This window comes from Elephas maximus, chromosome 2, assembly GCF_024166365.1.
Source record: "Elephas maximus indicus isolate mEleMax1 chromosome 2, mEleMax1 primary haplotype, whole genome shotgun sequence".
Lineage (NCBI taxonomy): Eukaryota > Metazoa > Chordata > Mammalia > Proboscidea > Elephantidae > Elephas > Elephas maximus.
Window position 1 is genome coordinate 87186224 of NC_064820.1, and position 21779 is coordinate 87208002.

At 39.9% G+C, this 21779-nt stretch overlaps 1 protein-coding gene across 11 annotated transcripts in view; it reads left to right on the forward strand.

The window, feature by feature from the left end:
• Positions 1 to 21779, forward strand: part of ATG10 (autophagy related 10) — a 421428-nt gene that overhangs the window by 121359 nt on the left and 278290 nt on the right. The window lies entirely within an intron of this gene.

The following is a 21779-nucleotide window of genomic DNA, read 5'->3' on the forward strand; positions in this document are numbered from 1 at the left end:
TATATAAAGGCAGGGACATTCTCCTCATCCTACTGAACCTTCTTTCTTCTCTAAGCCCTTGGTACTTGAGTTATATCACTTTGCAAAATTCAGAGAGTGTATTAAGTTCAGTGAGAACTTGTAACCTAAATGGCTTACAACTTTGAAATTCTGTGTGCTCTGCTCTTCTTGGCAAAGCAAAGAGAGAAAAAAAAAAATTTTTTTCCCTAAGGGAAATCAAGTTGAATAAATCCAGATGGATAACCAATTCTCTTACTACTTATCAAGCTAGTAGAAAAGTCTTCATAAAAATACCTTCCTTAGCCATTGTGTTTAAACTGGCAGCAAGTTAAATCAGAAAGCTTCCCGTACGCATAGTTCTAATATTGAGGATTTTTTAAAAAAATCAAAAATAAGATCATTTCTAGCAATGATGTGGACCTGAGAGAATACTGAGCTGGTATTTCTGTGTGAAAATCTGTCAAGCATTCGGTGTGGAATTATTTGTGTGCAGGTGTAACGGGCTAACTTAAAAACCAAAAAACAAAACACTTGGCCATCATGTTGGTTCCGACTCATAATGACCGTATAGGACAGAATAGAACTGCCCCTTAGGGTTTCCAGGGAGCACCTGGTGGATTCGAACTGCCAGCCTTTTGCTTAGCAGCTGTAGGAACCAGTTATTTCTGAGGAATGACACTTAAATGCATTATTTTAATTGATCTAATTGCCTGTTCCCCCCATTTCTTTTAATGAGTTTGAGATGCTTCCTATGAAACTGTTTTTTAAAGGACAATGGATTAATTGGTGGCTTCAAACTTTCTCTGAATCTTTTTCATGGTGAATTTCTGAGCAGAGCATCTTGGCTTTATAATCAAATCTAAAATAAATTTAAGTGCAATCACTCTTTTCTCCTTTGATTTTTTTGAAGCCAGTGGGAACTCCGTGTCTGGAGAGAGATATATTTTAGGACAGATTACAATTAAAGTCAATATTGTAAAAAATTAAAAAGAACCTAAAATATTTGTACTTTCAAATTATTTTATTAATCATATTTGAAATTCTTTTTCTTCCTTAAATGAAAAAGTTGGTTTAGAAATAATTTATAAAGTGAAAGAATTATCTATCTGCATCGCTTTCCATCCTGGGCCCAACAACAATCCTGTTATATATTCTGAAGAAATGAATCTTAAAAAGGAAATATGAAATCTCATTCTCATGTTAATCTATAATTTTCAGGTGTTAAAAGGTTTGTTGAATTTTTGTTGTTGTTAGTAGCTTGAATGAAGCAGCTACTCCTCAGGATTTTTTTTTTTTTGAGTACCAGATGAAGCCTGTTATGTAGAATATTATTTTACTGCAAACCAATTGCCCAGAACTAGGGATAGTCATACATGTAGATGGCTACATATGCAATAGGTCCCGTAGAGCCCCCAATATTTCTTTTACTAGTCATACATGTAGATGGCTACCTATATAATAGATCTTGTATAGCCCCTGGTATTTCTTCCACTATATCTAAAATGCTCACTATTAAAGAGTCTTTATTAAAAAATGCAGATGGGATATTTTGGGGGTAGGGAGCACAATGTTTTTTCAAACTGGAGTAGTGGTTCTGAACCCTTCTATTAGACTCTAAGCACTGACTTGATTAGATGACTGTGATCATGCCTGTGTCCTTACGATCTAGCACAGTGCCTGGCACATAAGTGCCAGAAACTAATATAGCCTGTATCTTTATTTTTCTGGCTTGGAATGATCTAGAATTTCTCTTCTCCCCACTTGTCTTAGTCATCTAGTGCTGTCATAACAGAAATACCACAAGTGGTAGGCTTTAACAAAGAGAAATTTATTTTCTCATAGTCCAGTAGGCTAGAAGTCCAAATTCAGGGCGTCACCTCCAGGGGAAGTCTTTCTCTTTCTGTAGGTTTTGAAGGAAGGTACTTATCATCAGTCTTCCTCTGGACTAGGAGCTTCTCCATGCAGGAACCCCAGGACCAAAGGATGTGCTCTGCTCCTGGTGCTGCTTTCTTGGTGGTATGAGGTCCCCCACTCTCTGCTCACTTCCCTTTCCTTTTCTGTCTTATAAGATAGAAGGTGGTGCTGGCCACACTCCAGGGATCCTTTACATTGGATCCTGGATGTGACCTGAGCAAGGGTGTTTCATCCCACCCCAATCCTCTTCAACATAATCCAATTTTGCCTCATTAACCACAGGCAGAGATTAGGATTTACAACATATAGGAAAATCACATCAGATGACAAAGTGGTGGGCAATCACACAATACAGGAAATCATTGCCAGCCAAATTGATACAAATATTTATGGGGGATACAATTCAATCCATGACCTTCCACTCTCTGGTCCCCCAAAATTCATGTCCTTGCCACATGTAAAACATATTCACCCCATCATATCCTAGCAAAAGTCTTAAATCGACTTCAAGTCCACAATCCAAAAATTCTTCATCTGTGAAATCTAGAATACAGGTTATCTGCTTATAAAGTAAAATGGCAGAACAGGCACAAGCCAGACCTTTCCATTACAAACGGGAGAAATTGGAGGGAAAGAAGGCATAATAGGCACCACGCAAGTTAGCACAACACATTACATTAGCCTTTAAGGCTTGAAAATAACCCTCTGTTCTCTGAGACAGTTTACACAATGGCTCTGCCCTCCAGACTCTAGGTATTGGCCACAATCTCCGGATTTTGAGTAGAGGTTCTTTGGCTCTGGGCTTCAGCTCCACCTCCCAGGTCCACAGCAGCTTTGCTCCCTAGGCTTTAGGTGCACCATTCTCCTAGTTCATCTGAGTGACAGCTCCACCCTTAGAAAGACCAGAGGCCATGATTCACCCTTTGAAACCCCAGAGGTTGTGGCCATAACCTTTGAGACTGAGGCAGTTTGGCTTCCTCTATTCCTTGTCTCTTTAGCTTCTGCTTCTTGGTTTCTTGGCCTCTCGGCCCATGTCTACCCTGCTGAGGCAAGTGTTCCAAAGCTTTGTAGCTCCACTGATAAGTGCCCAAAGGCACCCTGCTCCACCAGGAAGCCTCCTGTGCAAAGGCACTCAGCTGTCTCACTCCATGGGTTGGCTCCAGCACTATCAGGCACTGGTCTTCTGGCTCTGCTGCTGCTGGTCCTCTGCTTCTGCTTCTCACTGTCTGTGCCTTTTCCAGTGTTAACAGTTTACACTCCCTTCTGGGTCTGCCCATTCAGTTTCCATATTTTAGGTGTCTGTTAGAGCAGCACCCCACTCCTAGTACCAAATACTGTCTTAGTCATCTAGTGCCGCTGTAACAGAAATATCACAAGTGGATGGCTTTAACAAAGAGAAGTTTATTTTCTCACAGTCTGGTAGGCTAGAAGTCCAAATTCAGTGCATGAGCTCTAGGGGAAAGCATTCTCTTTGTTGGCTCTGGAAGAAGGTCCTTCTTATCAATCATCCCCTGGACTAGGAGCTTCTCAGCACAGGTACCCTAGGTCCAAAGGATGCACTGTGCTCCTAGTGCTGCTTTCTTGGTGATATGAGGTCCCCCCCACCCCCGCCTGCTTCCCTTTTCTTTTATCTCTTGTAAGATGACTGGGAAAGAGCTGCCTCCTCAAAGTAGAGTCGACCTTAATGACGTGGATGGAATAAAGCTTTCGGGACCTTCATTTGCTGATGTGGCATGACTCAAAATGAGAAGAAACAACTGCAAACATCCATTAATAATCCGGATCTGGAATGTATGAAATCATCATAAATGAAATGGAACACATAAACATTGATATCCTAGGCATTAGTGAGCTGAAATGGACTGGTATTGGCCATTTGGAATCAGACAATCATATAGTTACTATGCTGGGAATGACAGCTTGAAGAGGAATGGTGTTGCATTCATCATCAAAAGGAATGTTTTAAGGTCTGCCCTGAAGTACAACACTGTCAGTGATAGGATAATATCCATACGCCTACAAGGAAGACCAGTTAATACGACTATTATTCAAATTTACACACCAACCACTAGGGCCAAAGATGAAGAAATAGAAGATTTTTATCAGCTGCTGCAGTCTGAAATTGATCGAACATGCAATCAAGATGCATTGATAATTACTGGCGATTGGAATGCAAAAGTTGGAAACAAAGAAGAAGGATCAGTAGTTGGAAAATATGGCCTTGGTGATAGAAATAATGCTGGAGATCGAATGATAGAATTTTGCAAGACCAATGCCTTCTTCATTGCAAATGCCTTCTTTCACCAACAAAATGGTGACTATACACATGGACCTTGCCAGATGGAGCACACAGAAATCAAATTGACTACATCTGTGGAAAGAGACGATGGAAAAGCTCAATATCAAGAGTCAGGAAAAGGCCAGGAGCCGACTGTGGAACAGACCATTAATTGCTCATATGCAAGTTCAAGCTGAAACTGAGGAAAATCAGAGCCAAAATATGACCTTGAGTATATCCCACCTGAATTCAGAGACCATCTGAAGAATAGATTTGACGTGTTGAACACTAGTGACCGCAGACCAGACGAGTTGTGCAATGACATCAAGGGTATCATACATGAAGAAAGCAAGAGGTCATTGAAAAGGCAGGAAAGAAACAAAAGACCAAGATGGATGTCAGAGGAGATTCTGAAACTTGCTCTTGAGCATCGAGTAGCTAAAGCAAAAGGAAGAATTGATGAAGTAAAGGAATTGAACAGAAGATTTCAAAGGGCAGCTCGAGAGGACAAAGTATTATAATGACATGTGCAAAGAGCTGGAGATGGAAAACCAAAAGGGAACAACACGCTCAGCGTTTCTCAAGCTGAAAGAACTGAAGAAAAAGTTCAAGCCTCAAGTTGCAATAGTGAAGGATTCTATGGGGAAAATATTAAAAGACACAGGAACCATCAAAAGAAGATGGAAGTAATACAGAGTCATTATACTAAAAAGAATTAGTCCATGTTCAACAATTTCAAGAGGCGGCATATGATCAGGAACCAATGGTACTGAAAGAAGAGTTCCAAGATGCTCTGAAGGCATTGGTGAAAAACAAGGCTCCAGGAATTGATGGAATATCAATTGAGATGTTTCAACAAACGGATGCAGCACTGGAGGTGCTCACTCATCTATGCTAAGAAATATGGAAGACAGCTTCCTGGACAACTGACTGGAAGAGATCCATATTTATGCCTATTTCCAGGAAAGGTGATCCATCTGAATGTGGAAATTATAGAACAATATCATTAATATCACACACAAGCAAAATTTTGCTGAAGATCATTCAAAAATGGCTGCAGCAGTATATCGACAGGGAACTGCCAAAAATTCGGGCCATTTTCAGAACAGGACGTGGAACCAGGGATATCGTTGCTGATGTCAGATGGATCCTGGCTGAAAGCAGAGAATATCAGAAGGATGTTTACCTGTGTTTTATTGACTAGCAAAGGCATTCGACTGTGTGGATCATAACAAACTATGGATAACATTGCGAAGAACGGGAATTCCAGAACACTTAATTGTGCTCATGAGGAACCTTTACATAAATCAAGAGGCAGTTGTTCAGACAGGACAAGGGGATACTGATTGGTTTAAAGCCAGGAAAGGTGTGCGTCAGGGTTGTATTATTTCACCATACCTATTCAGTCTGTATGCTGAGCAAATAATCTGAGAAGCTGGACTATATGAAAAAGAACGGGGCATCAGGATTGGAGGAAGACTCATTAACAACCTGCATGATGCAGATGACACAACCTTGCTTGTTGAAAGTGAAGAGGACTTGAAGCACTTACTAATGAAGATCAAAGACTACAGCCTTCAGTATGGATTGCACCTCAACATAAAGAAAACAAAAATCCTCACAACTGGACCAATGAGCAACATCATGATAAACGGAGAAAAGATTGAAGTTGTCAAAGGTTTCATGTTACTTCGATCCACAATCAGCAGCTGTGGAAGCAGCAGTCAAGAAATCAAAAGACGCATTGCATTGGGTAAATCTGCTGCAAAGGACCTCTTTAAAGTGTTGAAGAGGAAAGATGTCACCTTGAAGACTAAGATGCGCTTGACCCAAGCCATGGAATTTTCAGTTCCATCATATGCATGTGAAAGCTGGACAATGAATAAGGAAGACTGAAGAAGAATTGACGCCTTTGAATTCTGATGTTGGCGAAGAATATTGAATATACCATGGCCTGCCAAAAGAACGAACAAATCTGTCTCGGAAGAAATACAACCAGAATGCTCCTTAGAAGCAAGGATGGCGAGACTGCGTCTTACATACTTTGGACGTGTTGTCAGGAGGGATCAGTCCCTGGAGAAAGATATCATGCTTGGCAGAGTACAGGGTCAGCAGAAAAGAGGAAGGCCCTCAATGAGGTGGATTGACACAGTGGCTGCAACAGTGAGCTCAAGCATAACAAGGATTGTAAGGATGGCTCAGGACTAGGCAGTGTTTTGTTCTGTTGTGCATAGGGTCGCTATGAGTCGGAACTGGCTCAAGAGTACCTGACAACAACAAGATAAAAGGTGGTACAGGCCACACCCCAGGGAAATTGCCTTTACATTGGATTTGGGATGTGACCTGAGCAAGAGTATTACATCCCACCCTAATCATCTTCAGGATAATCCAATCTTGCCTCATTAACCACAGGCAGAGATTAGGTTTTACAACATATGGGAAAATCACATCAGATGACAAAATGGTGGACAATCACACAATACTGGGAATCACAGCCTAGCCAGATTGATACACATATTTTTTGGGGACACAATTAAATCCATATCACCACTGTACTGCTAACTTAACTAAAACTCAGCGATATTAGTATAAATATTTTGTCACGATCAATTATTTATTAAATGATCCCTATTAAATAAAGTGACCAGGGATATTTTGTTAAATGTTGTTTCTGAATTTTTGTGCCTGAGAGTAAGTTACAATAATCTTATCCTAAAGTAGATGGAAATAAGTAAGTACTGGATTATGTGAAAGGTTTTCAAAATGGAAAGCTAAGGAGGAAAACTCTTACTGTTAAAATTATCAAGGCATTTTAACAGTATTGTTTTTGGTTGTATAAATGGGATATGGGAACTTCAATAATGTTCTTCCATATGGCATTTGCAAATCTGCTGTTTTAGGGGTATTCCTCGCTCTTAGCAAACTGTTAGTCTATATGTGCTGCTGATGAATATTGAGAGAAATTACATCTAGTGCTAGGCGACCTCAAAGGAGTCTTAGGATAGAGATTAAATATTTGTCTTAGCTATTTGAGCTGAGTTAGAAAGTATTGAAAAAAATAGGAAGCCTGTCAGGCTGGCAGTGTTACATAAAAAACATCTGGATGGATGCCTGAGACAATGGTATCTTCTAAGACCAGTGGGTCGGAGGGTATAGCAGCCTAGAAGATTAAACCTGGTCTCTATCCATTGGTTGCATGAACTTAGCTTATTTTGAAGGAAAAGAAAAGGAGTAGTTGTAATCTGAAATTGACAAGGCTTTTTTGGATGAGATAGTTAAAATGAGCATTGACTATGCTTAAATGCCCTCTTTCCAGTAATTATTTGTGAAACAGTTCTCTCAGACTTCCTTTATGTTTGTTAGATGTGAAACAAAAGGGAAAAATATAACCATCTCATACTCTGAAATCTTCTTGTCTGTTCACAAACTCCTAATTTTCAACTATATTTACACCTTTCTCCTTTTGAATATGCTGTATACATTCCTTTTGTCTTGAGGTCCTGAATGACATCAGTTCTCTTTTTATTTCTCTTGACTTCTTAGTCTTGTCCTTGACCATTTCAGAAATGACCACAAGAACACTTATGTTCCATGATCCTTGGTCCTTTGTCTTTATTGCCATACCTATCTTGCCACTTCCCAATCCTTTTCTACAATCCTAACTTTCTTCTTTCCTTCACTACCAGATTTCTTGGATAAGCAGTCTACAATACCTTCACTCTTTTGGCACTCATTCCAACTTCAACAATTTCCTTTTGGCCTCTGTCAAAATCAAGCTATGGAAATTTCTCTCTTTGAGTCGATTCTGACTCACAGCGACCCTATAGGACAGAGTAGAACTGCCCTATAGGGTTTCCAAGGAGCGGTTGGTTGATTCGAACTGCTGACCTTTTGGTTAGCAGATGAGCTCTTAACCACTGCACCACCAGGGCTCATTTAAGTTAGTAGTTACCTTATAATCATCACATCTTCTGTCTTCATCCTCCTTGACAACATTACCGTATTTGACACTGTTATGAATCGAATTGTGTCTCTCAAAAATATGTGTTGTAAACCCTAGCCTCTATGCCTGTGGTTATAATCCCGTTTGGGAATGTATTGTCTTTGTTATATGAATGAGACAGGATTAGTGTAGGGTGTGTCTTGAGTCAATCTCTTTTGAGATCTAAAAGAGATTAAACAAGCAAGCAAAAGAAGCAGAGACGGTGTAAGAGAGATGCCAAGCCACATGAAGATCACCCAAGAGCAGAAGCTCAGAAGAGATAAGGACCTTCTTCGAGAGCTGACAGAGAAAGCCTTTCCCTAGAGTTGGCACCCTGCATTTGGACACCTAGCCCCCTAAACTTTGAGAAAATAAATTTCTGCTTGTTAAAGTCACCCACTTGTGGTATTTCTGTTACAGCAGCACTATTTAACTAAGACAAACACTATTGACTAAGTCCTTTCTTGAAATTCTCTCTTCTTTTTGTTTCTGTGATTCTGGTGACAATAAATTTTAATTTCTGACTGTAATTTTCAATATTCTTCTGTGGTAGTGGTTCCAACATCTCCCCTCACCAAGGCGGAGGTCTTGGGGACTGTTGAAGGTCAACCCATGCAAACCGAGATGAATCCAGAGGGCAAGAGTGGGGCTGAAAATGAGAAGCCTACTCAAGAGTCTGGAGCACAGAGCTGATCTTGGGCAATAACCTCAAATAAAGTGCCTGTGGCTTTCCAGTTTGACAGCTGGCATTCTGATAGCTCAGACTGACTCGGAAATACACGGTTGAGATCTGGGAACAAGAAATTTGGGGGCTAGGGAAGAATTTCATCTGTCTCTCCATTTGCTTTATGAACCCAGCAACAAATCCTCTGTCTGCAGTTGACTCTCAGAAGTGGCAGCATATCCTGGGCATTCGTAAGGTGATGCCAATTCTCACAAATGTTCCTCCAAATCATACTTTCTTAGTGATATATGGTGTTGGGATTAACCTTAGTGCCAGAAGTAGTCATATTCCTTTTCTACCATATTGTACATCTTGGGGTCTTGGGAATGATTGTAGGGGTTGTACATGATGATGGGTATAGAGGTAATTGTGGGAAGCTATAGGGATTCAGCACTAAAGAAAGTAATTTTGGGTAAAACATGAGACTTTGAGTTGTGACTTTAGATTGGTCTGAGAAGTAATTGCAGTTTTTGGCAGGGTTTGCCGGAATCTTTTCCTCCTGAAGGGTATGAGGTCAGCCAACTTGCTGATGTGTTATTAGTTTCCTGAATGTGACATTCCTATTCAAGTATAGGGAGTACTGAGAGTAAGAGAGACAGACCAAGTCAGAATCCAGTAAGGAAAATCAAGATTTAAACACAAGGAAGTACCTTACAGTTAGGGAATGATGATATCAAGGATTTGGAGTTAGGCAGAGGTAAGACTGCAGTGAGGTTAGCGGGGGAAAAAGTGAAGATCCTGAGTGATTGCCCTGACCAATATGAGATGCACCAGTTCTTCTTTTCAGTTAATGGGTAAGTGGTATTTGACTGTGTCAGACAGGTTTGAGGGGTTAGACAGAGCCAAAAGGTAAAGTGAATATGTGGGCAGGAGAACGATATGGGATCCATAATTTCCATGCTTTCTTCTGGTCTTGGTCTTTGTCTATTTACTCTTTGTATTATTCTCTTGCTTGTTGAAGGGTATCTGGTGAGTCTTTCTGGATGTTCTGCTACTGTTGCAGGTATTGGCTGGTAGCAGGGACTATAGCTTTGCTCAGAGGTGCTAGGAACCAGCTGAGTGGAAGCCATAGCATCTACAGTTATATTTCCTGTAATTAACTGTTTGCTCCCTGAGTGCAGGATCCGTAGTTTATTTATCTTTGTAGCACCTTCTCAGGAAATAATTCTGAATGAATGAATACCAGAAGTATTATCAAGAACAGTCGATTTTTATTCTATAGAACAGCTTTTTGTGAATATATATATATATATACACACACACACGTAAGTTGCAGTGGAGTCAACTCTGACTCATGGCAATCCCATTTGTGTGAGGGTTTTCAATGACTGATTTTTTGGAAGTAAATTGCCAGGCCTTTCTTCTGAGGCACCTCTGAGTAGGTTCCAACCATAGCCTTTCAGTTAGCAGCCAAGTTCTTTAACCATTTGTATCTCTCAGGAACTCCTGAGAATATCCAGTGTGGCATTATTGCTCTACAATAGATATTTTATGAAAGAACAAAGAAAAAAATGTGAATACACTTGTATGAAATTTGTTGTTTGTAGAAGCTTCTAGGTATATTAAAATGAAATGCAATTGCTGTTTATCCTAAAGGACTAACAGTATCATATCTGACCCAAGATCTTTTCAAGGAAAGCTTATCCATCATCTGCGCTCGAACTTTTACATATAAGATGATTGGTAGTTTCGTGCTCTTTTTAAAAATAATAAACAAATGAATGTTTCAGGAAACCTGTGATAGACTGAATCAGCTGGAACTGATTTAGTGTTGTGGATAATTACATAATTAGTGCTGTAAAAAATAAACCATACTATCTACTTGATGGACTGGAGCTGCTGTGACGGAGGTGTGTAATTATACAATCAGTACCTACCTCTTATGCTGATTCTAGGTAAGCCTTTTTCTGCCTTGTCTGAGGGGGGCTTCCTGTCTTATGTTTCCTGATGTTATTTAAGCGAAGAGAGCTGAGCATTGAGTAGTTTCCAGTTCCTTTATAAGTCTTCATGATCCAGGTTCATGTCAGAGCATCTTCTGAGACCAGTGGCTTTCAAATGTTCTTAATATAAACCCATAATAAGTACATTGTACATCAGGCCTTACACACTCCATACATGCATGCCTGAAACCAAGGTTCATAAAACAATTCTTATTCTTACTCTATTCTATTAGTTTATTCTGCTGTATTTTATTTAAAAAAAAAAAAAAACCTAGTCAGGGCCTACCAAATTGATTTCATAACCTATTAATGGATGACTCATGACTCATGTTTGACAAATGCTACCTTAGACCTTTGGTGATTGCTAATGGTCAGTGGAGGGGATTTGGAGAGTAGAGTAATGTGGCTGCCATGGGCTTTGGGTAGCAGGTGGTATGGCATGGTTGAAAGAACAAGGGCTTTAAAGTTGGGCAAATTTGGTTTTACTCCCTACTTTCCCTCATTTTAACTGTGTGACCTTGAAGATGCTATTGAACATCTTTGAACCCCAAATTCCTCATCTGTAAAACAGGGCCTCAAATACTTAAGGGCAGTCAGGAGATGGGGGCCTGGGGCTGCGCGTGGGGTGAGGGGGGGATGTGTGCATTAAATGATGTCATGAAAGAAAACACCTGGCCAGGAAGTAAAACACCTATTGTCATAGGTGCTTCATAAAGTTTAGCGTCCTCTCCTTGCTCTTTCTCAACCTCAGATACTTCAACTGGAAAAGGATGTAATAACAGTTCCTGCGGCACAGGGTGGTTATGGGATCAAATAAGATGATGGAAGCAAAGGGTTAACAAATGTTCATTTTTATTAGGGGCAACCTTAAGGCAGCTTTACTGTTTCAGAATAAATCTTTGTGCAAGTGAGATGAGAGTCTTATAAACATTGACAAAATTAGAAGCAAAACTGGTTTTCAAATTCTGTATTTTAACTGTTAATGGGAAGGATTGTTTGAAGATACGGTGGTATTGCATGTCGGTATTGGAATGCTACTACCAAAACAGCTGAAGGATGACTTATAGTGGTGTTGTTAGGTGCTGTCCAGTCGGTTCCAACTTATAACGACCTTATGTATAACAGAATGAGATGTTACCCAGCCTCGCACCAAGATTTATAGTGCCTATTAGCAATTATTAGCAATTACTGTATACTTTGGAAGTTTTTCTGTATTGCAGTATACATAGAATTTGAAGAAACTTTAAAAATTATTCAACAAAGGACTTTGCTTCCTCAAGACTTGGAAAATGAACATCAGAAGATGACTAATTACCTGTTCTACAATATTTCTGTCAAGTTTTTTTTTTTTTTACTCTAATCAGAAAACAGTATAATAATTTAATTATATGAGACTTGGAAAAATGTAACTTTCCATCTCACAGCTTCAAATATTGGGAGGGGAGAGAATTTTCACTGTACATTAGTGTGTTTTTATAAAACCACCTCCTCTTCTTTAAATGTGTTACAGATTTTACTGCTGCTGAAATGGTTCCTGACTTTGAAATACTAGTTCCTCACATGTTTTAGTTTTGGACGTTCTTACCTGAAAAGAAATTCCTTGGTTTTGTTACTGTCTGTGCTTCTCTCTCCCATTCATCTTGTCCCTGGGCTTCTCTACTGAGATTGTGATTCTTTAGTGGTAACCCGGGCTTCGTTGCTCATGTGGAAGGGACATAAATCAGTGAAGGCAAGTATGAAACCATGACAGCTACAAAGCATCTTTTCCATGTCTCTTACTCTCCTCAGTATTCGATCCCTGATTGTTCTGACATGTTTCAGTGTCACTTGAGGCATATGTTGGTTGGTTGCACTTAATTCTATACCATTTCTATGTTTCCAGTTCCTAACGCCATTTTCACAAATTGCCTAACACTTTATGTTAAATTCAGATTACACTTAGAGACATTTAGGAGAAATGGCCTGGCTTCTTTAAGACGGAAGTATCTTTTTCTCTGGCAAAAAGCTCATAGTAAAACTGAAGGGCTTAACCAAAAAGGGTTTCCATGTAAATCGAATATTGATGGAGAAGAGAGGTTAATTGGCCTTAGTAACTTGGTTGGTAAGGAAGCATTTTCTTGATTGGGAGAAAACTCTCTTGGGTATTCTGCAGCTTCTTGTGGACCTAAGATGCTTTTGTTTTCTCTCTTGCTTTCTGCATCTGAGTTGGAAGAGGAAAGAGCAGAAAGCTATCATAGGAATGAAAAATTGTGTGAAGCAGATGGTTGCTCTCTCTTAACTACGGCGAGAGCTAAATACTGACTAGCATGAAGCCAATGGCAGCAAGGACTCTGTTTAAGACAGACAGTTGGAAAATACTATGAAGGCAATAATATAAAGAGCTTGCTACAGAGATTAGACTGAGGGGGGTTTTTAGTGCCTAGAAACACGTAGGCAAGAAAAATTAAAGAATATTTTGAATGAACATTCAACATCCAAGTTAAATCACGGAGTTAAATATTTTCAATAACAGTTGAGTTTTACTAAGAGAAGTAATTTAGCTTGTACCTAGTTGTTTGCGTTTCTTTATGTTTTGCTCTATCTTATATAAGAAATTTGGCAAATTTAGAGCTTATTAATAATCTATAATTATTTTAATAAAGGGTATTTATTCACAAATATCTCTGTGTTATTGTATAATTTAGTAGCAATAAAAATAATTTTGGGGAAAATAATTACGAAGTTTTTATTTTTTTCAAAATTAAAACTTCGAATATTGACTATCTTTTATATATATATATATATATATATATGCTGGAAACCCTGGTAGCATAGTGGTTAAGAGCTGTGGCTGCTAACCAAAAGGTTGGCAGTTCGAATCCACCAGCCGCTCCTTGCAAACTGTACGGGGCAGTTCTACTCTGTCCTATAGGGTCTCTATGAGTCGAAATCGACTTGAAGGCAACAGGTTTTTTGTTTTTTTTTTTAATATATATATGCTACTACCACTTGTCTGTCAGTTTGTTGTACTGCTGTGGTTTGCGTGTTGCTGTGATGCTAGAAGCTATGCCACCGGTATTTCAAATACCATCAGGTTTACCCACGGTGGACAGGTTTCAGTGAAGCTTCCAGACTATGAAAGACTGGGCAGAAGGACCTGATGATCTACTTCTGAATAAATTGGCCAGGGAAAACCTTCTGGATAGCTGCAGAACATTGTCTGATATATTTCTAGAAGATGAGCCCCTTAGGTTGGAAGGAACTCAAAATACCACTGGGGAAGAGCTGCCTCCTAAAAGAAGAGTTGACCTTAATAACTTGGATGAAGTCAAGCTTTCAGGAGCTTCATTTGCTGATGTAGCGTGACTCAAAATGAGAAGAAAAGCTGCAGGTATGCATTACTGTATTTTTATGCAAATAATATGCATCTTCTGTATATGTTTGCTGGCCACACTCTCCTCCCACAAGGTATTGTCCGAAGTGCCCTATGCTATTTTTTTTACAGTGACATATGATATGGAAGAGGACTGGCATAGCAGCACTTGTGAGGGTGCCTCAAAGGGGGAGGCTGTGGTGCCAGCAAACAAACACAGAAGATGCACGTTATCGTGTAAAAATACAGTAATAATTGGAATATGGAATGTATGAAGTATGAATCAAGGAAAGTTGGAAGTTGTCAAAAGAGAAATGGAATGCTTGAAGATTGATAGCCTAGGCATTAGTGAGCTGAAATGGACTGGTATTGGCCATTATGAACCAGACAATCATATGGTCTACCATGCTGGGAATGACAAATTAAGAGAAACAGTGTCATGTTTATCATCAAGAGGGACATATTAAGATCTATGTTGAAATATAGCTCTGCCAGTGATAGGATAATACTCATATGCCTGCAATGACGACCCGTTAATACGACTTATATTCAAATTTATGCACCAATCGCTAATGCCAAAGATGAAGAAATTGAAGATTTTTATCAATTTCCACAGTTTGAAGTTGATCGAGCATTCAATCAAGATGCATTGATAATTACTGGTGATTGGAATATAAAAGCTGGAAACAAAGAAGAAGGATCAGTAGTTGGAAAATAAGGCCTTGGTGATAGAAATGGCGCAGGAGATTGCATGATAGAATTTTGCAAGACCTACAACTTATTCATTGGAAATACCTTTTTTCAACAACATGTTCTTGTTGCTGTTGGGTGCAGTCGAGTCGGTTCTGACTCATAGTGACTCTGTGTACAACAGAATGAAACACTTCCTAGTCCTGTGCCATCCTCACAGTCATTACTATGTTTGAGTCCATTGTTGCAGCCACTGTGTGAGTCCATCTCATTGCGGGGCTTCCTCTTTTTTGATGACCCTCTACTTTACCAAGCATGATGCCCTTCTCCAGGGACTGGTCTCTCCTGATAACAGGTCCAAATTATGTAAGGTGAAGTCTTGCCTTCATAGCTTTATTCTGGCTATAATTCTTCCAAAATGGATTTGCTTGTTCTTCTGGAAGTTCATGATATATTCAAGATTTTTCACCAACACCATAATTTAACAACATAAATGGTGACTATAAACATAGACCTCCCTGGATAGAATACACAGGAATAAAATTTACTACATCTGTGGAAAGAGACAATGGAGAAGCTCAGCATCATCCATTAGAACAAGGCCAGGGGCCCACACTGACACAGACCATCAGCTGCTCATATAGAAGTTGAAGTTGAAGAAAATTAAACGAGCCCCGAAGAGCCAAAGTATGACCTTGAGTATATCCTACCTGAATTGAGAGACCATTTCAAGAATAGATTTGACAAATTGAACAGTAATGATCAAAGACCAGGTGAATTGTGGGGATGATATCAAGGACATTACACATGAAGAAAGCAAAAGGTCATTAAAAAGATAGGAAAAAAAAGACCAAAATGGATGTCAGAAAAGATTCTGAAACTTGATCTCTGAAATCTACATGATACTGCAAAAACTCAACTAGAAAAAGTCAAATAACCCAATTAAAAAATGGGCACAAGATTTGAACAGACACTTCACTAAAGAAGACATTCAGGTTGCTAACAGATACATGAGGAAATGCTTACAAACATTAGCCATTAGAGAAATGCAAATCAAAACTACAATGAGATTCCATCTGATTCCAACAAGGCTGGCTTTAATCCAAAAATAAATAAATAAATAAAATAATGAACATTGGAGAGGTTGTGGAGAGACTGGACCACCTATACACTGCTGATGGGAATGTAACATGGTATAACCACTTTGGAAATCGATTTGGCACTTCCTTAAAAAGCTAGAAATAGAACTACCATATGATCCAGCAATCCCACTCCTTGGACTATATCCTAGAGAAATAAGAGCCTTTACACGAACAGATACATGCACACCCATGTTTATTGCAGCACTGTTTGCAATAGCAAAAAGATGGAAGCAACCAAGGTGCCCATCAACAGATGAATGGATAAATAAATTATGGTATATTCAGACAATGGAATACTACTCATCGATAAAGAACAGTGAGGAATCTGTGAAACATTTCGTAACATGGAGGAATCTGGAAGGCATTATGCTGAGTGAAATTAGTTACGAAAGGACAAATATTGTATAAGGCCACTATTAGAAGAACTTGAGAAATAGTTTAAACAGAAAAGAAAATATTCTTTGTTGGTTATGAGATGGGGGAGGGAGGGAGAGTGGGAGAGGGGTATTCACTAAATACATAGTAGATAAGAACTACTTTAGGTGAAGGGAAAGACAACACACAGTACAGGCGGGGTCAGCACAACTGGACTAAACCAAAAGCAAAGAAATTTCCTGAATAAACTGAATGCCTCGAAGGCCAGCGTAGCAGGGGCGGGGGTTTGGGGACCATGGTTTCAGGGGACATCTAAGTCAATTGGCATAATAAAATCTATTAAGAAAACATTCTGCATCCCACTTTGGAGAGTGGCACCTGGGGTCTTAAACACTAGCCAGCTGCATTGATTGTTCCCAACCCACCTGGACCAAAGGAGAATGAAGAATACCAAGGACACAGGGTAATTACAAGCCCAAGAGACAGAAAGGGCCACATAAACCAGGCACTACATCAGCCTGAGACCAGAGGAACTAGATGGTGCCCGGCTATAACCAATGACTGCCCTGACAGGGAACACAACGGAGAACCCCTGAGGGAGCAGGAAAGCAGTGGGATGCAGATCCCAAATTCTTGTAAAAAGACCAGACTTAATGGTCTGACTGAGGCTAGAAGGACCCTGGCGGTCATGGCCCCCAGACCTTCTATTGGCCCAGGACAGAAACCATTCCTAAAGCCAACTCTTCAGACAGGGATTGGACTGGGCAATGAGATGGAGAGGGATGCTGGTGAGGAGTGAGCTTCTTGGATCTGGTGGACACTTGAGACTATGTTGGCATTTCTTCCCTGGAGGGTAGATGAGGGGGTAGAGGGGGATAGAAGCTTACAAAATGGACACAAAAAGAGAGAGTGGAGGGAGGGGTCAGGCTGTCTCATTAGGGGGAGAGCAATTGGGAGTATGTAGCAAGGTGTATATAGGTTTTTGTGTGAGAGACTGACTTGATTTGTAAACTTAACGCACAATAAATTTAAAAAAAAGAGAGAAAGAAAAAAACATCAGCAGACAGGGATTGGCTTGGACTATAAGATAGACAATGATGGTGGTGATGAGTGAACTTTGTGGCTCAAGTAGACACATGAGACTATGTGGGTGACTCCTGTCTGTTGGCAAGATGAGATCAACACAAGAAGCATCAAAAGAAGATGGAAGGAATACACAGAGTCACTGTACCAAAAAGAATTGGTCGACTTTCAGCCCTTTCAGCCGGTAGCATATGATCAAGAACCAATAGTACTGAAGGAAGAAGTCCAAGGTGCGCTGAGGGCATTGGTGAAAAACAAGGCCCCAGGAATTGATGGAATACCAAGTGAGATATTTCAACAAAGAATGTGACACTGGAAGCCCTCACACGTCTGTGACAAGAAATTTGGAAGGCAGCTTCCCGACCAACTGACTGGAAGAGATCCATATTCATGTCTATTCCAAAGAAAAGTGGTCTAACAGAATGCAGAAGTTATCAAACAATATTATTAAAAATCCATTAAAGTAAAATTTTGTTGAAGATAACTAAAAAACAAATGCAGCAGCATATTGACAGGGGGTTGCCAGAATTTCAAGCCAGATTCAGAAGAGGACCTGCAATGAGGAACATCATTGCAGATGTCGGATGGATCTTGGCTGAAAGAAGAGACTACCAGAAAGATGTTTACTTGTGTTTTATTGACTATGCAAAAGCATTTGACTCTGTGGATCATAACAAATTATGGAGAACATTGGGAAGAATGGGACTTCCAGAACGCTTAAGTGTGCTCATGAGGAACCTATACACAGATCAAGAGGCAGTTGTTTGAACAGAACAAGGGATACTGTGTGGTTTAAAGTCAAGGAGGGTGTGCGTCAGGTTTGTATCTTCACCATATTTATTCAGTCTGTATGCTGAGCAAATAATCGAAGAAGCTAGAGTTTATGAAGAAGAAAGCAGAATCAGTTTTGAAGGAAGAATTATTAACAACCTGCGATATGCAGATGACAGAATCTTGCTTGCTGAAAGCAAAGAGGAGTTGAAGCACGTATTGATGAAGATCAAAGGCTACAGTCTTCAGTATGGATTATACCTCAATATAAAGAAAACAAAAATCCGCACAACTGGACCAATAAGCAACATCAAGAGAAATGGAGAAATTTTGAAGTTATCAAGGATTTCATTTTACTTGGATGCACAGTCAACGCCCACACTTGGATGCACAGTCAACGCCCACGGAAGCAGCAGTCAGGAAAATCAAAAGACTCCCAGCACTGGGCAAATCTGCTCCAAAAGACCTCTTTAAAGTGTTAAAAAAAAAAAAGCAAAGATGTCACCTTGAGGACTAAGGTGTGCCTGATCGAAGCCATGGTATTTTAAGTCTTACATGCATGTGAAAGCTGGACCATGAATAAGGAAGACTGAAGAAGAACGGATGCCTTTGAAATGTGATGTTGGTGAAGAATGTTGAATATACCGTGGACTGGCAGAACAAACAAATCTGTCCTGGAAGAAGTACAGCCAGAATGCTTCTTAGAAGCAAGGATGGGGAGATCTTGTACTTCGGACATGTTATCAGGAGGGACCAGTCTCTGGAGAAGGACATCATGCTCAGTAAAGTAGAGGGTCATCGAAAAAGAGAAAGACCCTCAATAAGATGTATTGACATGGTGGCTGCAAAAGTGAGCTTAAACATAGCAATGATTGTGAGGCTGGCACAGGGCCTGGCAATGTTTCATTCTGTTATACATAGAGTTGCTATGAGTTCGAACCATCATGAGGGCATTTAACAACAGCAACAACATATATATGCTAAGGTCTTTGACTGTCGTTGTGTGCTTTTGAGTCCATTCCAACTGATAGTGACCCTATAGGTAGAACTGACCCATAGGGTTTCCAAGGAGTGGCTGGTGGATTTGAACTGCAGACCTTTTGGTTAGCAGCCTGAGCTCTTAACCACTTCACCACCAGGTCTTTGGCTATACTTAATTTAGTAAAGCATTACTTTTGCATACTAAATGATATTCCACTAACCTCATAGAGTTAGTTCCTATATTTTGTTTAACTTCACTTTTTTTTTCATTTAAACAAATGTTTAATTTTTAGAGTGTAAAATAATACATGCTTATTACAAAATAATTAGAAAATTTAAAATGTATTTTAAAAATAAAATTCACCTGATGTTCTTTACACAGAGATAATTACTGTTAACATTTTGGTACATTTTTCTAGAAATGTTTTTTGGCAATCCAAAAACAATTTTCATAAAATTCAGATATTGTGATATTTTACCTAAAATGTAGCATGATCACTTGCTAATTTTATTAGTTATCCCTTAAAATGATGTTTTCAAGGACCAAAAGTCAAAAAATAATATGAATATAATAAAATCACTTATTTAATTGATATTAGAATACATTATTGTTGTTAGCTGCCATCTAGTCGGTCATGGCGACCCCATGCACAGCGAAACAAAGAGCTGCCAGGTCCTGTGCCATCCCCATGACTGGTCATTCAAACTGTTGTCTGACCGGCTCAAACTGTTGTGATCCATAGGATTTTCACTGATTGCTTTTTTTTTTTCTTTTATTAAGCTTCAAGTGAACGTTTACAAATCCAATCAGTCTGTCACATATAAGTTTACATACATCTCACTCCCTACTCCCACTCGCTCTCCCCCTCTTGAGTCAGCCCTTTCAGTCTCTCCTTTCTTGACACTTTTGCCGGCTTCCCTCTCTCTCTATCCTCACATCCCCCCTCCAGACAAGAGTTGCCAACACAATCTCAAGTGTCCACCTGATATAATTAGCTCACTCTTCATCAGCGTCTCTCTCCCACCCGCTGACCAGTCCCTTTCGTTTCTGATGAGTTGTCTTCGGGGATGGTTCCTGTCCTGTGTCAACTAAAGGTCTGGGGAGCATGGCCGCCGGGGTTCCTCCAGTCTCAGTCAGACCATTACGTTTGGTCTTTTTATGAGAATTTGGGGTCTGCATCCCACTGATCTCCTGCTCCCTCAGGGGTCCTCTGCTGTGCTCCCTGTCAGGGCAGTCATCGATTGTGGCCGGGCACCAACTAGTTCTTCTGGTCTCAGGATGATGTAGGTCTCTGGTTCATGTGGCCCTTTCTGTCTCTTGGGCTCTTAGTTGTCGTGTGGCCTTGGTGTTCTTCATTTTCCTTTGCTCCAGGTGGGTTGAGACCAATTGCTGCATCTTAGATGGCCGCTTGTTAGCATTGAAGACCCCAGATGCCACATTTCAAAGTGGGATGCAGAATGATTTCATAATAGAATTATTTTGCCAATTGACTTAGAAGTCCCCGCAAACCATGTTCCCCAGACCCCCGCCCTTGCTCCGCTGACCTTTGAAGCTTTCATTTTATCCCGGAAACTTCCTTGCTTTTGGTCCAGTCCAATTGAGCTGACCTTCCATGTATTGAGTGTTGTCTTTCCCTTCACCTAAAGCAGTTCTTATCTACTGATTAATCAATAAAAAACCCTCTCCCACCCTCCCTCCCTCCCCCCCTCGTAACCACAAAAGTATGTGTTCTTCTCAGGTTTACTATTTCTCAAGATCTTATAATAGTGGTCTTATACAATATTTGTCCTTTTGCCTCTGACTCATTTCGCTCAGCATAATGCCTTCCAGGTTCCTCCATGTTATGAAATGTTTCAGAGATTCGTCACTGTTCTTTATCGATGCATAGTATTCCATTGTGTGAATATACCACAATTTATTTACCCATTCATCCATTGATGGACACCTTGGTTGCTTCCAACTTTTTGCTATTGTAAACAGAGCTGCAGTAAACATGGGTGTGCATGTATCTGTTTCTATGAAGGCTCTTGTATCTCTAGGGTATATTCCTATGAGTGGGATTTCTGGGTTGTATGGTAGTTCTATTTCTAACTGTTTAAGATAACGCCAGATAGATTTCCAAAGTGGTTGTACCATTTTACATTCCCACCAGCAGTGTATGAGAGTTCCAATCTCTCCGCAGCCTCTCCAACATTTATTATTTTGTGTTTTTTGGATTAATGCCAGCCTTGCTGGTGTGAGATGGAATCTCATCGTAGTTTTAATTTGCATTTCTCTAATGGCTAATGATCAAGAGCATTTTCTCATGTATCTGTTGGCTGCCTGAATATCTTCTTTAGTGAAATGTGTGTTCATATCCTTTGCCCACTTCTTGATTGGGTTGTTTGTCTTTTTGTGGTTGAGTTTTGACAGAATCATGTAGATTTTAGAGATCAGGCGCTGGTCGGAGATGTCATAGCTGAAAATTCTTTCCCAGTCTGTAGGTGGTCTTTTTATTCTTTTGGAGAAGTCTTTAGATGAGCATAGGTGTTTGATTTTTAGGAGCT